This window comes from Caloenas nicobarica, chromosome 9 (assembly GCF_036013445.1).
Source record: "Caloenas nicobarica isolate bCalNic1 chromosome 9, bCalNic1.hap1, whole genome shotgun sequence".
In the NCBI taxonomy this organism is placed as follows: domain Eukaryota; kingdom Metazoa; phylum Chordata; class Aves; order Columbiformes; family Columbidae; genus Caloenas; species Caloenas nicobarica.
This window is the reverse complement of record NC_088253.1, coordinates 22005084-22020877: the sequence shown is the minus strand read 5'-3', so window position 1 is coordinate 22020877 and position 15794 is coordinate 22005084. Positions and strand designations below refer to the sequence as shown.

Genomic DNA, 15794 nt, shown 5'->3' with positions numbered 1-15794 from the left:
CGCGCCGTGCCGTGCCACGCCAGGCTGCTTTGATCTGCCGGTGCCGGTTCCTGGCGCTGGGCTGGGGAGAGCCAGGAACCGCAAGGTGCAGCGGGCAGGGAGCCGGTGAAACGGTGCAGGCAGCACCACCTCTGCCAGGCAAGTGGGGTGTTTGTGACCTACCCAAGTCCCCCGGAAAGGGCACTTCCCAGCGATGCGGTGGCCCGTGTCGGCCATCAATCAGCCCTGTGGGGATTTGGCCCTGGTTTGGGACCCTGCAAGGCACTGTGTCCCCCGGGGGGGGTCAGGAGGCATTTGCAAGCTGCTCACAGCCCAGCCGGCAGCGGCGCGGAGGCAAGCTGGGAGCTGTGGCCTGGAACGGGCTCGCCGGAGTCAGCTTGGGATTTATTACCCTGCCAGTGGCTGCCGGGCAAAGGTGACAGTGACTAATGGCTTGTTACACGCCTGCCACATCTCATCTGTGCGCCGCGGCCGGCTGCCGGCACTCCCAGCCCCGGTGTGCGGGCAGCCTGTGCCTGCCCTCCCTTCCCCAGGGGGGACAGGGGCAAACCCCCCCTGTGCCCCCATGGGGACCTTGGCCGGAGCGGGTGACATCTGGCTGAGCTGGCACAGGAATCCGTCCCCATGCTGAGGATGGAGACCTGCTCCAGTGGCTGGCATCCCCAGGGGTACCACCACATCTCAGGGTTTCCCAGCTGGTGGCACATCCCAGGGTGTCCTGGTGAGCTTCGTGTGACACATGGGACTTTCTGGCGCACGAAACTCTCTTGTGGTTGCAAAACCATGAGCCGTGCTTGCCACCGCTCAGCTGGCCAGGGTCACCGGGCTGGGACGCGGAGGAGAGCGTTGCGTGTGCGGATGGATGCTGACAAAGCCACAAATGCATTCACTAGGAAAATTAAAAAATTAACAGGCATTGGCTCACTCTAGATTAGTAAAGGCAGGGAGATAAAAGCGGCTCTTTATACCTTGTGAGAATTGCTGATAAGGGTATTTGTTCCTCTGTATTCTTTAAAAAGAATGCAATAAAAATTTAAAATAGAACGGGAAAAGGGAGACAGGGAGGGGGGGAAAGCGCTGGTGGTGCCGGTGAGGAGGTTGCGGGCGGCAGCGGTGGGGCAGGCACCGGGGCCTGCTGGAGGAAGAGGAGGAGGAGGATGGAGGGGAAGCAGAGGCGAGGGTGAGCTGAGATGGGGCTCAGGTGGGTGGGTCTGTAACTTCTTCCACTTGCGAGTGTGCTGAGCCCCACCCGGCTCGTTGCACTGGTGTCTCCAAACTCCCGGAGCCTGCTTAGAGGTCCAAGCAGTTTTGGGGTGGGGGTCAAATGGCTGGATGCCACCCCCCAACTTCTTGCCCACAGCGCTGCATTTGGGGGGGACAGAGGGAAGGCAAGGGGGGGTGCACCATAGGTTGGGGACCCCCAGCTCCAGGGTAACCTCTGTCCCCCACACCATGGGGTTTCCTAACCCCAGGGCGAGCTCCATCCCCCCCGCCACGGGGTTCCCCAAGCCCAGGGTGACCTCCATCCCCCAGCCCCAGGGTGGCCTTTGTCCCCCCCACCATGGGGACCCCCAGCTCCAGGGTGACCTCTGTCCCCCACACCATAGGGTCTCTTTAACCCAGGGTGGTCTTTGTCCCCTACGCCATGGGGTCTCTTAAACCCAGGGTGACCTTTGCCCCCACACCATGGGGTTCCCCAGCCCCAGGGTGGTCTTTGTCCCCCCGCCATGGGGACCCTCAGCTCCAGGGTAACCTCTGTCCCCCACACCATGGGGTCTCTTAAACCCAGGGTGGTCTTTGTCCCCGACACCATGGGGACCCCCAATTCCAGGACAACCTCTGTCCCCTATACTGTGGGGACCCCCAACTCCAGGGCAACCTCTGTCCCCCACACCATGGGGTCTCTCAACCCCAGGATGACCTTTGTTCCCCATGCCAAAGGGTTCCCCAAGCCCAGGGTGACCACTGTCCCCCACACTGGAGCCATAGGCGCCCCTCGCCTTCCCTCCGTCCCCCCCAAAATGCATTGTCCTGTACATTGGGCTCAGGGCTGTCACCCCCTCCCCATCACCCTGACTCTTGGGGGCACCTTCCCCGATGCTGCACCGCGACCCCCATAGAGGGGGTTCCCCCATCCCCGCTGCACCCCGACCCGCATAGTGGGGGTCCCCCCCGCCTTCCCCAGCATCCCTCTTAGCGGACCCCCGTGCCGGTGCCTCCCTCCCCCGGGGTGGGGAAGGTGCCATCTGCCCGGCCCCCTCCCCCGGCGGGGCGCTGCCCTGCCCGGCCCGGCCCCCGGTGAGTCACGCTCCAGCCGTGCGGCTCCCGGGGCGGCGGGCGGGCGCCGAGGGAAGCAGGAAGCGGCGGGGGGAAGGCTCGGCTCGGCTCGGCTCCGCTGTCTTCACCGCCCTCCCCATGGAGGAGCGCAGCCCCCGCTGGACAACGCGGCCGACGGGTGAGTGCTGCACCCCTCCCGCCCCCCCGAACCCCCCAAACCCCTCCCAGCGCCGGGGAAAGGGGGGAGAACAGGGGCTGCCCCCCCCGCTGGAGGGGTGGGATGGGGCAGATTCCGCTTTCTCAGCCCCTCTGCCTCTGCTGCGGGTTGGGGGGCTCTGGTGTGGGGGACAGAGGTCACCCCGGGGCTGGGGGGACAGAGGTCACCCTGGGCTTGAGGTCACCCAGGACTTGGGGAACTCCGTGGCGTGGGGGACAAAGATCACGCAGAGGTTGGGAGACCCCATGGTGTGGGGGACAGAGGTTGCCCTAGAGCTGGGGGTCCCTGTGGTGTGGGGAACAGAGGTCGCTCTGGGACTGGGGGATGGAGGTCACCCTGGGCTTGGGGAGCCCCACGGCATGGGGGATAAAGATCGCCCTGGGGTTGAGAGACCCCATGGTTGGGGAGATGGAGGTCGCCCTGGAGTTGGGGGTTCCTGTGGTGTGGGGGACAGAGGTTGTCTTAGAGTTGGGGGACCCCATGGCACGGGGGATGGAGGTTGCCGTGGAGCTGGGGCACCATATGGTGTGGGGGACAGAGGTCGCTTTGGGGTTGGGAGAGACTGTCATTTGAGGAATGGAGGTCACCCTGGCCTTGGGGGACACTGCTGTGTGGAGCACAGAGGTCACCCTGGAGTCGGGAGACCCCATGGTTTGGTGGCCAGAGGTCGCCCTGGGCTTGGGGGACCCCGTTGTGTTGGGGGCAGATGTTGCTTGGGGGTTGAGGGACCCCATTGTGTGTGGGACAGAGGTCACCCTGGAGTTAGGGGACCCCATGGCATGGGGGATGGAGGTCACCCTGGAGTTGGGGGGCCACATGGCGTGGGGGACAGAGCTTGCCTTGGGGTTGGGGCTCCAGCTGCTGCATCTCCTGGGGGATGCTGGGGGGAGATGGGACCCACTGGGTGCTGCAGGTTCAGAGTCTGGTGTTGGCTGGGGTGCTTAGTCCCCGCGTCCCACGTTGTCACAGAAAACGTTTGGGTCTCTTTGCACGAGGGGAGCCCGGCCTGTGGGGTGGCACGGGGGCACGCAGGGCTGTGCTGGGGGTCGTCTGGCGGCACCGACCTTGTCACGTCTCCTTGCCTTGCCGTCTGTACTTCTACTGAGCTGAGCACACAGGGAGCTGCCGCGGGGCCGTGCCTCAGTTTCCCACAACACCGCTCTGCCCTTGCAGGCAACTCTTGTATTATCCATTTTTCTGGACCGCTGGGGCTGGGGGGGACGCGCGCAGCCTGACCCGGGGAGCCCGGGCACCGCATCGGGGTGATGCTGCGGCCCCGGCGTCTTGCCCAACTCATCGTCTGCTGGTGTGTTTATTGCTCTGCTTCATCCTGGCTCTTCCACCCCTGCCTGCCTTGCCCTTCGCCCTGGGGCCTGGCGGTTCACCGCGCCGTGCTCACAGCCGCGCTCGCACCTTTACGCCGTGCTGCGTCCTGGCGACTGCTTTACGTGGTGGAACCAGTGCCAGTGCCCGGCTGCCGTCCCCAAACCCCAGGCGAGTGCCCACTGCTGGCCCTTGGAGCAGCAGGACGAGCGCCTGGCTCTCCTCCTCCCCGAGCGCCCAACCCCTTGGACCAGAGCATCCCGACAGAGCTGCGCTGGGTGCCGGGGTGCCGCCGGGACGCCCACGGGGCCACGAGCGGGAGCCACGGAGGGAGTTAATGGAGGGAAAAGGCAGCGGGAAGGCAGCGCCTCTTCCTGCGAGGCCGCTGCGCGCGTGCGCGCCGGCCCGTGCGAGCGCAGGGGTGAGCCGGTGTGGTTTGTGGGCGAGCTCCCGCGGGGCCGAGGGGAGCGTGCGCCGCGCTGGGTGTGCGCTTGGCAGCCTGTCTGTGTAACCTGGCGGGGAGGTGTTGGGCGTGACGATGGCGAGCGGCGGTGGCGGCGTGGCAGCGCTGGCCCGGCCAAGGCCAGCGGCTCCTGCGGGGCTGGGGTGGGGTGTGTGTGTGTTTGTGTACACGTGTGTGCACGCGTTGCACGACCCAAGGGTGCCACCGGCAGCTGCTGGTGCAAGCAGCATGCGCGGAGCACGCTCGCCCCCCGCTTTGTTGGGTGCACGCCAGGGCGTGCGAGCGCGTGTGTGTGCACAAGAGCGTGTGCGTGCACGCCCTTGTGTGCCTGCGTTTGTGTGTGCACGCACGAGTGTGCACGCCTGGGGCCTTTTTTGTGTGGGAGGGCTGCAGGGGGGTGTGTGTGTGTGTGTGCTGGCTGCAGGGCAGGGAGCATTACAGCGGAGACAGTGGCTTTGGCGGGGGGCCAGGCTGTCGGGGGGACGCGGGGGGGACGCAGGACAGTTTATCGCTTCCTGACGTGCCAGCGCCCAGGATGGGGCTGCAGGTTGGGGGGCAGCTCGAGTGGGGGTTGTTATTTTTAATCTCCCCTCTTTCCCGCTCCTTTCTCTCCCTCAGCCGCTGCCCCTCACCCTGGCGTCTGGCGGGAGGTGGGGACCAGGGGGGGCTCTGGTGCCACAGGTCACACATCTGTCCCCAAGCCCTGACACTGATGCCAACCCCAGGTGCAAGATTTGGCATCACAGCCCGTGGCGTGGGCACGGTGAAGTGGCCTTTGCCTGTGTCCCCATGGGGAGACCCAACCTAGACCCCCGTGTGCCGGCGTTGCTCGGGTCCATCACCCATCTCCAGGGTGGTGGGTGTCCCTGGGTGGGGGTCCGCAGGGCAGCACCACCAAGCCCCAGCTCCCATCTGGGAAGGGACAATGGGGACGGAGCTTGGCACGCCACGGCCACCCGGGCGGGCTGCCAGCGGGATTGCCCTTGAACTAGCCCTTGCCGTGCCTCGTGCCTCGGCTGCCCCGGCCGTGGGGCTGCCCCATGTTCCCCCCCAACCCCGGCACCCCGCTGCCTGCCGGCGGTTGCACCGCGGCGCGGGAGGAAGCTCTCCCGTCACCGATAACCGCCTTATCGTGGGGCCTTCTGCAAGGACGGGCGGCACGGCCCCCCCGGCCCTTATCTGCACCGGCTGTTGGCCCCGCTCGGCTCGCAGCCCCCCCTTAGCCCCCCCAGCACCCGGCATAGCGCCCGCGGGGTCGGCCCTTCGGGGGCGGCCGCTTGGCAGCCTGCCCCCTCTATCCTTTTTGAAGTTTAAAATCCATTTAAGTCAAGAGGAGGGAAAGTTATTGCCGCTAAAGCCCCTTGCGTTGAGCAGTAAATCCTCTTTGCTGCGCCGACGCCGCCTCTTAGCACCCGCGGGACCGGGTCGGGGGGGCCAGACTGGCTGCACCCCCCCAAAACCAGCACCCTGCAGCCTCGCAGGCGGGTGCTGTGGATGCTTTTAGGGCTGGGAGAGAGCGGCAAACCCTACATATCCCCCTAAAGCATGGCCAGCGTGGGGTGGGGGTCCCTTTGCAGCCCCCCAGCCTCGCTGAGCTGGCAGGAGCATCCCTGCCGCTCGCTTGCCACTTGTTTGCTGCTCGCTCACCATTTGCTCACACTGATTTGCTCCAGAAAGGGGGTTCTCCCCCTGTCATCGATGCCCCGGTGTCCCCCACGGTGTGGAGCCTGCACCCCCCCGCTGCCATGCACCCCGCGGGGTTTGAGGCCGATGGAGCCAGAGCTCGATGCGCTGCCGGCATGCCGGAGTTTTTATTTGATTTCCCTTCTCCAGAGCTGGCTATATTTAAATATTAATGTCTGCCTCTAATTGCTGTGTCAGAGGAGCGGACCGGAGCGGGTGCAGGGGCGGCAGCGCCGGCTAATTTTGTCGTCTCGGGGAGCGTTTGCGGAGGAGAAATGTTTATGTGGATTTTTTACTCCCTTGGGATTTTTCGCTGGGCCCTGGCAGTGCCGTGCGGCAGGGGATGCCGGGCTGTGATGCCATCGGGGTGGCGGGACCTCACGACCTGATCCCCCCATATTTTGCAATGTGGTCTGCACCCTCAGCATCCGGGGGCCCCCCACTCCTGTAGCGGGAGGGTTAATAGCAAAGGTTTGTTGGGTTTTTTTTTGTTTGTTTTGGTTTGTTTTTTTTTTTTTTTTTCTTGGGGCAGAGCGGCGTCAGATGCTTGCACGCTCGCTTCCTGTAATAAAGCGACCGCCGGCGCGCTTGTCACCTGCTCTCTGTTGTGCTGCCAAGCGGCAGACATGCCGCTTCTTGCTGCGGGCCCTGGCGTGCTCCCCGCCGCCGCCGCTGCTCCCGCCCGCCCCGGGCGCTCGCCCTGTGCCAGCGCGGCATTAGCAGGTGTTTTTTCGGGGAGGGCGCGACGGTGCCTGTTGCCACACGCCCTGTGCGGGTGGGGACCGTTTAACTGTTCCTGGCTGCGGCCGTGCCCCCTTTGCTGCCCTCCCCGCTCCCCCCGCCGGGGTGTAGCGGTGATGCCAGAGCTTGTACTCAGGGCTCTGCGCCGTCCCTGTCCCCTGGGATGCTGTGTCCCCCCTGCAGCATCCTTGCTCCGTGGCCCTGCTGCTCCCCAGCATTTGGGGTGCGGAGCCCCGTGTGGGGGGATTGGCAAAGCCCCTCGCTTGGCAGAGCCAGCCCAGCTGCTGCAGGCGTCTCCGGTTGTCCCCAGCTGTGCCATGCTGTGCCATGCACTTGGAGTTTGTTGGGGAGGGATCTATGCAACATGTGCCGGGCACAAGCTGTGCGAGCTGTTTGGTGCTGCTGCGCGCCGTGCTGTGCCGAGCCCCACAGCACTCAGGGGTGCACGGGGATCTGGAGAGCAGGTCTGATGGGGGGAGGCTGAGAGAGCTGGGGGTTCAGCTGGAGAACAGGAGCTGAGGGGAGACCTTCTGATCTCTGACCTGCCTGGAAGGAGCTTGGAGCCAGGGGGGTCGGGCTCTGCTCCCCAGGAACAAGCGCCAGGACCAGAGGAAACGGCCTCAAGTTGCGCCAGGGGAGGCTGAGGTTGGGTCTGGGGAACAATTTCTTCCCCAAAGGGCTGTGGGGCATTGGAACAGGCTGCCCAGGGCAGTGCTGGAGTCACCATCCCTGGAGGGGTTGGACAGACGGACATGAGGTTCTCAGGGATATGGGGTAGTGCTAGGGGTGGGTTAATGGTTGGACTTGATGATCTTGAGGGTCTCTCCCAACCAAAATGATTCTATGGTTATATACCACACAGTCCCCTTGGATGTACAGGGACTGCCCCCAGTGCCACGCATCCCCCAGGGACACACAGCCCTGCTGCCAGCGCCTTTCCAGCGCTGCTGGGGGGATTTTCCCCATAGGGGGTTATCTCTGCTCGCCCCGATACCCTCCGCAACCTCTTCGCCACCCCCATGCAGCCGTTGCTTCTGCCTCTCCCGCCCCGGCTGTGCAATCTCCTTCCTCTCACCAGGCACGGTGACACCGCCGTCCCCATTAACCCCATGGTGAGGTGCTGCATTTCCTGGGGTCCTGCTGCCGTTAACCCCAACTACGGGGGGGATTTTGCACGGCTGTAACCTGGCAGGGAGGCTCATTGGAAGGGATTAACATCAGGTTTGCTCCTGAGGGACAACCGGTGCCTCTCCCCAGGCAGAAGCATGGCAGATGTGGGGTGCAGGGATGTTTGGGGACAAATTGCACCCAAACATCCCCCGTGGAGGAGGCAGGACGGGTTTTGCTCCTTCCCACCCAGCCCCAGCTCCGGGCACCGGCTTTGTTTGCGCCGTATAACAAGATGATGGGTTAGGGTCAAGCTGTGGGTTCATAACTTGTTGGAAGACTTTGCCGAACAATAAAGGTGTCTGGCTTTATATCTGCTCGTATTTTATCCGTGCCACGGCCTTTCCCCAGCGCCGGCCGGGATTTATGGCGGGGGATATTTGGACGTGTCGAGGCGAGCTGGGGAAGCCGAGGCCGACCCCCCCGTCCCCACGCCTTTGCATTCAGTGCCTGCGCGCTGAAATATTTACCTTCCAGCTCCTCTGACAGTTCAAGCCGTCTCGTGAAGCAAAGGTTATTGAACTGCGAATGTTATGACATTAGATTTTTGTGTCTGCACTTTCAAGATGCGTGATGCAGCCTGAATGATAAGTGATCTCAGGGTTAAGGGTGGATTTTTTTTTTTTTTTTTTTTTTTTCTCCTTTCTCCTCCTTTCCTTCCCTCCTGCTCTCCTCCCTGCCTCGGCATGGGGCTGGGCTGGCGGGTCTGCTGGGGCTTGATAACGCTCCCTTTTATTGCCCTGCCTTTGCATTCCTGCGGCTGCTCTCCCTGCAGTTGGTGTGGGTGCTGGGGAGGCTTTGAGGAGGTGGGAGAGGGACAATCCCAGCACAAAAACTGGCCACACTGGTGCGTGCCTCAGTTTCCCTAACCCATACACCATGGGGCACATCAGGGTTGCGTCCCCCTCTTGTTGGACGATGCTGATGCTGATCTGGGTACCCCAACCCCTCCTGCATCCCGACGGGGAGGGGAACGCGGCATCCCTCATCCCACCGGAGCTGTTTCGCGAGGCAGGAGGTGATGTGCTGGTTTGCGCCCCGGTGCCGATCTCGCAGCCCCATTAGTGGGGTTTTAGGGAGCCAGTGGGGCTCCAGGCTGGGCTGCCGGAGTGGTGCTCCCCAGTACCCCGATTCTTTGGGTTCTGAGCATCTCAGCAGTTGTCCCCACTTGAGATGCAGCATCCTGCATATGGGGACGTGTGGGGAGGGGGACAAGTGACAGTGGGGTCTGGCCTGTCCCATACACACTAGAGGGCAGCAACAAACTGGATCAGGGGCTGCTTTCAGTCCCTGGGGGCGGTGGGCATCTAACCCCCCAAATTTGCCCAGATGCCATGGGTTTATAGCAAGGGAGCTGCTTGTTTTTACACTTAAACAAACTCGTTTGCAAACCGAATTCAACCCAGCAGCAGGGCGAGGGCCCTCAAACCAGTCTGACCCGCGGTGTCATGTCATTCCGGGAGCAAATTAATTAAGTCGTTCCATAGATTTGGCCGCGTTAGCTGCTGGTGAATCACATCTAACCCCCCCGCTTTCCTTCCCTCCCCGGGCTCCCCACTCCGTCTCGGCTCCCTGCTAGAGTCAACATCTCACCCCGGGAGATTTCCACGGGCTGAGGACCAGCCGAGCATCCCGAGCATCCCGGGTCGGGGCCGCCCGCCAGCGCTAACAGAAACCAGCTGTGCAGGCAGGGGGGCCGCCAGGGAAGGGAATATATAAAATAAAATTAAAAAAAAAAATTAAAAAAAAAAAAAAAGAGGTCAGGGCCCGGGAAATTAAATGTTCATAAACGTAGGCCCGAGCGCTTAAAAAGTAGGGCAGTGCCATTAAATCTCATTAAAGTTTAATACCTATCAGTGCCACTTCAGGCAGCCCTTGGACATTGCTTTAATTTGATGGGTGTTAAGGGAGAATTATCAAATAATTGTGCTGGCTGGGGACTTGCTTTTATCATGTTACATGGAAAGCTCTCCCGGCTTTGTGCCGCACATCAAAACAGCGGTGGATAGGTATTGTTCTGGGGAGGGGACGGGGGGAGCTGCAGGGGGGGTCCCTGCTGTCCCTGTCACCCTCGGCGGTGGCAGGAGGGATGAGGGACACCGGATCAGGTTGTTACAGGGATTAGCAGCCCCATGGATCTGTTTTTTCCTCTCAGATTTAACCTGTGGGAGGGAGGGTCTGCTGCCCTGAGCCAGCATCCCTGGGGGTGGCATGGGAACAGTGAGCATCCTGCTGGTGTCCCCATGGGTCCTACTGGTGTCCCTGTGGGTCCTGCCTATGTCCCCATGAGTCCTGGCAGTGTCCTCATGGGTCCTACTGGTGTCCCCCTGGGTCCTGCCGATGTCCCTATGGGTCCTGCCGATGTCCCCATGGGTCTTCTCAATGTCCCCATGGGTCTTCTCAGTGTCCCCATGAGTCTTTCCAGTGTTCCCGTGGGTCCTGCCAATGTCTCTATGGGTCCTGCCAATGTCCCTGTGGGTCCTGCCAATGTCCCTGTGGGTCTTGCCAGTGTCCCCATGAGTCCTGCTGGTGTCTCTGTGGGTCCTACTGGTGTCCCTGTAGGTCCTGCCAATGTCCCTATGGGTCTTTCCAGTGTTCCTGTGGGTCCTGCCAATGTCCCCATGGGTTCTGCCAATGTCCCCGTGGGTTTTGCCAGTGTCCCCATGGGTCCTGCTGCTGTCCCCATGGGTCCTGCCAATGTCCCCATGTCCCAGCAGGGTCGTGCCACCCTTCCTACACTCGCTGCCTTGGGATGCTGGTGCGGAGCTGTGGGCTCTGCTAATTAATCCTAATTTTTGACGAGGCTCTGGGGGCTGGGAATTGCCGCTGTGAGGTGCTGAGCGGGGATCACCGGCTCCGCGCGGAGGCGAGCACATGGGCCTATGCATTTTTTATAGGGTGCACCCAGGGTTATTTTTATTTCCTTCTATTTCCTCCCTCCTCCTCTTGCTGTAAACGTCCTGGTTGATAAAGAATTAGTGCCAGGTCGTTAGTCCTGGTTTTTATGAGATAAAGCCGGGCGCAAGGTGCTGTCGTGTAAACGCTGGGGCCAGGGGAGCGCAGGGACGGGGAGAGCGGAGCTGCTGCCATGAATTATTCAGCAGCGCCTGATTTCACATTATTCTCACTGATACTTTTACAACCTGTCAGTAAATAAAAAGATTCTACATTATTTATAGAAATGGACCCGAATTGGTTAGGAGAATTTACTGTTGCTATTATTAAGGGCTGCTCAGCACCACGTTAATGAGAGCTGGGTGATGGCAAACGCTGGTTCCCGTGGGCTCGGTGTCCCCCGTGTCCTCCCGGGCTGTGACTGTGTCCCCCTGGCTGTCACTGCTGCCGGCTCCCTCGTCTGGGGCCTGTCCCACATGCATGGGCTGCGTGGTGACGTGCATGTGTCACCAGCTGCAGGATGGACGTGGAGGGATGAGGGTCTCCCTGGCTTGGGGCTGCTTGAGGGGGGACATCTGCTTCCCAGGGATGTATCCAACCTGGGGATGTCTTCTTCCCAGGGACACCTTCCCGGGGATGAAAACTTCTCAGGGACATCTTCTTCCCAGGGATGACACCTTCCCAGGGATGACATCTTCCTGGGGACAACATCTTCCCGGGGATGACATTGTCCCAGAGACATCTGCTTCCTGGGCACATCTTCCTGGGGACCACATCATCCCAGGGACATCTCCTTCCTGGGATGTCTGCCTCCTGGAGACATCTCCTTCCTGGTGACAACATCTTCCCAGGGACATCTCCTTCCTAGGGACAGCATCTTCCCAGGGACATCTGCTTCCTGGGGACCACATCTTCCTAGGGATGTCTCCTTCCTGGGATATCTCCCTCCTAGAAATATCTCCTTCCTAGGGATGTGTCCTTCCTGGGAACATCTTCCCAGGGACATCTGCTTCCCAGAGACAATCTGCTTTCTGGGGACATCTTTCTGGGAACATCTCCTTCCCAGGGACCATATCTTCCCAGTGACATCTCCTTCCCAGTGACAACATCTTGCTAGGGACCTCTCCTTCCTAGGGACATCTTCTTGCTGGGGACATCTTCCTGGTGCCACCCTGGGACACATCTCTGTTGGAAGAGGATGCTTTCCATGCACTTGGCCTTTCTACCCCCTATGCGCGTACCCTCCTGGCTCCAATTCCAGCATTCGCCCATCAACCGAGCAGGATCCATCCCACCCATGTCCCCTCCTCGGATCCCATCTGGCCTCCCCATGTCCCCGATGTGACAGCTCCGGGGAGGTGGAAAAGCTTCGCGCGGCGCAGGAATTAAGTCAGAGGGGTGGAAAGCCCCGGGGAGGTGGGCGTTCAGCTGCGGGTACCGCGGCGATGTGCCGCCCGGACAAGCGGCCGAGGTGGCTGGAAAAAAACCGAGAGGAAACCCAAGAGCGTGATGGTTTGTCTGCGGTGTCCTAAGGTGGCTGCTCCTGGGCTGGCGGTGACAGGTTTATTGGCAGGCAGAGCGGGCTGGAAGGATTGTCGGCTATTTACAGTGCTGGGGCCGTGACTTTGCGAGCAGACAGTTAACATAAATTCACATGATGGATCAGTTATCACTTCATTGAACTTGTGGCGGATCCATTGAAGGCTGTGCAGTAACATACTGTTTCCTGGCTCCGCGCAGCGCTGGGATACATTAAATACACTTTATTTATAGCTTACCATTGCTGCACTGTGGGCAGGAGAATGCAGCTTTTGCAACTATCATCTAATTTTATGATGAGCATTAAAGCAAGGCCTATAATTTGCACCTTTTTATTCATTAGACACTGGTGCAGCCATAAGTCAAGAATGCCCAGGGATTTAGATGCAGATCCAGAAGATAAACTATTGACAAGCCAGATGTATTTTTACATTAGTGTGCCTTTACAATAGTTTATGTTGAGAGTGGAATATAAATTGCATTATTAAATACGAACCACTCTTGGAACCGCTGCTTCCGCGCAGGCAGGGCGGGATTCGGAGCCCCGGAGCAAGGAGGCTTTACCTAATGGCTTAAGATTGGGTGGGGAATTTTTATTTTGGGTTTATTTTCGCCCTGGACGTGCCGATGCAGCAGGGGGCTGTCCCTTGGGGGAGCTGGTGACCCTGTGGGATGTCCCCACGTGGAGCAAAGCCACCCCAGCCACGTGTCCCCATCGGACACCTCCGCTCGGCCGCTGCCACCCGGCCAGCAGCGAGTTAAATCCTTTTGTTTCCGAGGCAATACAGTTTATATTATGAGCATGAATAAAAGATGGTTGTGCTAGGGGTAGCTGTCAGGATCTTCGCCGCCTATAAAGGCTTCTACTGTAGCTTGACAGTAAAAGACTGTGTTTGGGGACTGATGTGGTTTCTCAAAGGAGCTAAATAAATAAGGGGCGCTTATTTTTACACCAGTAAAGGCTGCTGGAAATTTAAAGCCCTGTTTATCTCGCCGAAATCGTGGTGTTTATTGTTATCTCACGGAGGGGGAATTTGCATGTTCGCTAATAATTAACCGAACCCAGCACTTCTCCCTCCCGTACGTGCCGCGGCCCCGCTGTTATCTGGGGGGAGGAAACGCTTGGGAATCAAATGCAAATATTGACCGTGCCTGGGCTGGGTGTGCGGGGACAGCCGGGCGCTCCCCGGTGACCCATCCCACGGCTGTTTGGGGGCTGGGTGCTTGTGTGCCGCACGAGAGGGCTGATGGGAGCCGCCCCCATGGCCATCCCGTCCCCATTGCCACCCTGTCCTTATTGCCAACCCAGCCCTATTGCCACATGTCCCCACTGAGACCCCATTGCCCCCCAGTCCCTATTGCCCTGCCATCCTTACCCCATCCCCACTGTCATCCTGTCCCCATTGTCACCCCGCCCTTATTTCCACCCGATCCCCGTTGCCACCTCGTCCCCATTGCCACCCCATTGCCACTCTGTCCCCATTTCCATCCCATCACCATCGACATACCATCCCTGTTGCCACCCTGTCCCCAGTCACCCCATTGCCCCCATGTCCCCATTGCCACCCCATCCTTATTTCCACCCTGTTGCCATTGCCACCTTGTCCCCATTGCCACCACTTCCCCATTACTACCCTGTCCCCATCGCCACCCCATCCTTATTTCCACCCTGTCCCCATTGTCACCCCACTGCCCCCTTGTCCCCATTGCCACCCCATCCTTATTTCCATCCTGTTCCCATCATCACCCCATCCCCATTGTCACCCCATCACCACCCTGTCCCCATCGCCACCCCTTTGTGCCCGCCGCTAACAGGCGTCCCATCCCAGTTGCCGGTCCCCGTGCCACCAGATGCTGCCACTCCATGTCACACCATCATGTCGCTAGCGGAGTGTAACGGGGAGAGCAGTCGGTGCCTTTGTTTCTCCTGCTCTCCGCACAGCTGTCACTTCCAGTGATCAGTAGAAAAATCATCACCCCGCCGGATCATACATATGGAACGGTGTCTGTGCGGAATATTTATTGGAACATGTGTCGGGGCCGCGCCGGTCACAAGTCCCGGGCTTGGCTCGCACCGTGCCAGCCCCACAGGGGTGCTCTGGTCCCCTCGGGCTCTGCCGGGAAGGTGCGTGTGTCCCCGTGGTGGTGTCACCACAGTGGTGTCCCCGTGGTGATGTCCCCATCGCGGTGGGGGGACTCAGGGCTAATTGTGCTCGGTGGCTTTGGGCTGTGCGGCATCCTCTGCCTCGTGGGGGACCGGGAAAGCCGCTCCCAGCCTGTCCCCAACCTTGTTCCCAAAGGATGTCCCCAAGCCTGGGGGACAGCTGAGACGTGGGGGCGTGCGGAGCCCCAGCTGGTGAAGCTGCAGGCTCCTCCCTTGGGGAGCAGAGCCCAGGGGCTGCCCCTTGCTGGGGTCACCTCTGGGGTGGCTTTTGGAGTCTCTGAGGGCAGGAGGTGACGGCACCTGGGAGCCTCAGCCCCGTCAGTGTCCCCGGGAGCTCTCGAGCTGTCAGCCCGGCACCTTTCGCAGGTGATGTGTGAACCGCGCGGAAGGCTGTTGGATCCGCGCTGGTGCTAAAGCGGCGTCTGGCAGGGACGGGGAACGTGCTGTCGCCTGCGCGAGGCACCGCGGATGTGACACCCCGGTGGGGCTCCTTGTGGCATTCCTGACGGAGAGGAGAGACCAGGCCACCCCGGTGCAGGGCGTGGGGTGACACCGCACCGGCCGGGCTCCGCTACGTCTCCCAGAGGTGTGGATGCCGGCACGGCAGCTGCTCCCATCACCAAAAACCGGTACCCACATCCCCATCCCATCGTCTGCCAGGGATGCAGAACCGCCCGTACCTCGCCACCGCGCGTTTTCCCTTCCCGGGGAGGACAGATGCCGCACGGGCAGTGGGGGGTCACCGGGTCCCCCCAGCGCGTGGCTGGGGGAAGGTGTCACCGGCGCCTTTTGGCACCCGCCGCCACACGAGCGCGCTCCTCTGACAGCTTTATCAAGCCTCCAGACTTCCCAATTCCATTGTTCCTGACATCTGTTTCGGTAAGTGATTAATTGCAATTAGTGAACGGTTTGAAAGCCCGTGGAAGAATATTCAGCAGAAAACTCGTCAAGATTAATGAGTGGTGGCAGTTGTCAGAAGGGGCTGCTGCCTCGCTGGGATGCGGGAGGCTGGGTGAGTGGGGTGCCCCCCTCCCCGTACCCGTGTGTCCCCCCCACCGTGTCCCCCCCTCCCTGAGAATAACACAGGCTGATTTTTCATCCGAATGCATGAATTATCCGCTAATGCGCTATTAATAAAGCGCTGTGGAGTTTCACCGAGATTAGGTCCTAAATCATGCAGAATGAATTTTAATCAGTCCAAAAGACACCGGTGCGAGCCATTCTCGGGAAATGGGGCTGGATCGGGCCGGGACCTGCTGCCGGAGAAGCGGCAGCGCCTGCACCTTCACTCCCAAAAAACCCAGGAGCGTCCCTGGCAGGAACGC

The 15794-nt window shown here is 60.7% G+C and overlaps 1 protein-coding gene across 3 annotated transcripts in view; it reads left to right on the top strand.

The window, feature by feature from the left end:
• GSE1 (Gse1 coiled-coil protein) overlaps positions 1-15794 on the top strand; it is a 100392-nt gene that overhangs the window by 34420 nt on the left and 50178 nt on the right. The gene's annotated exons all lie outside the window — the stretch shown is intronic.